A 1,331-nucleotide genomic window follows, 5' to 3' on the forward strand; every position below is an offset into this window, starting at 1 on the left:
TACACATATACCTGTGCTACACCTACACCTGTGCATACACATATACATGTGCTACACCTACACCTGTGCTACACCTACACCTGTGCTACACCTACACCTGTGCATACACATATACCTGTGCTACACCTACACCTGTGCATACACATATACCTGTGCCATACCTACACCTGTGCCGGCACCTGCACCTGTGCTGTACCTACACTGTGCCTACACTTACACCTGTCCCATACCTACACCTGTGCGACACCTACATGTGCCTACACCTTTGCCTATGTTTATACCTGTGCCTTCACCTAAACCTGCACCTACTCAATCTCTGCAACCATCTTTCCATCACGGCCAAGGATGGGTGATGCCACCAAAACCACGGATGGCGGCGCTGTGGCTGCAGGACCGAGGCAGCACAATGTCCCCACCGTCCGCCCTCAGCCCCGTGAGCGACGGCTCAGATCAGCAGCGTGAGTGCTGCGCTGGCAGAGATTTTCCTGGAAACAATCTGAGGCAGCCTTCCTGAAGGAGTTAGACTGTCAGTGCAGGAGCTCACTGAAGACTTCACAGGAGGAGTCACACGTGGCCGGAACTGGAGGAGCCGGTGGCCAGGCGGAACTAGCTGCAGCAGACCCTTTTGTGCCAGCGCCGGTGACGCTGGGAGCCAAAGTGGGCTTCCTGGACGGTCAGAGGTGTGCAGGAGCCCCTGACTCCCAGCTTTCCTCAGCACCCCTTCCCACGGCCAGGACACCACCTCTGCACTGTGGCGCCTCCTGGTAGCTGCCATTTACCTTTGCTACCGCTGAGAAAAATAATTCCAGGTGTCAGCTTCACTGAATTAAAATAATAATCATGCCGGGCACGGTGGCTCACGCCTGTAACCCCAGGACGTTTGGAGGCCGAGGCGGGCAGATCACTTGAGGTCAGGAGTTTGAGAACAGCCTGGCCAACACGGTGAAACCCCGTCTCTACTAAAAATACAAAAAAGAAAATTAGCTGGACATGGTGGCGGATGCCTATAATCCCAACTACTCGGGGAGGCGCAAGAATCGCTTGAGCCCAGGAGGCAGGGGTTGCAGTGAGCCAAGATCGCACCGCTGCACTCCAACCTGGGTGATGGAGCGAGACTGTGTCTCAAAAAAAAATATTAAAAATAAATGAAAAAGTGCCAGGCACGGTGACTCTTGCCTGTAATCCCAGCACTTTGGGAGTTGAGGTGGGCAGATCACTTGCGTACAGGAGTTCAAGATCAGCCTGGCCAACATGGTGAAACCCCGTCTCTACTAAAAATACAAAAATTAGCCTGGCATGGTGGCGCGTGCCTGTAATCCCAGCTACTCAGG

Source organism: Cebus imitator, unplaced genomic scaffold (assembly GCF_001604975.1).
Source record: "Cebus imitator isolate Cc_AM_T3 unplaced genomic scaffold, Cebus_imitator-1.0 Scaffold967, whole genome shotgun sequence".
Lineage (NCBI taxonomy): Eukaryota > Metazoa > Chordata > Mammalia > Primates > Cebidae > Cebus > Cebus imitator.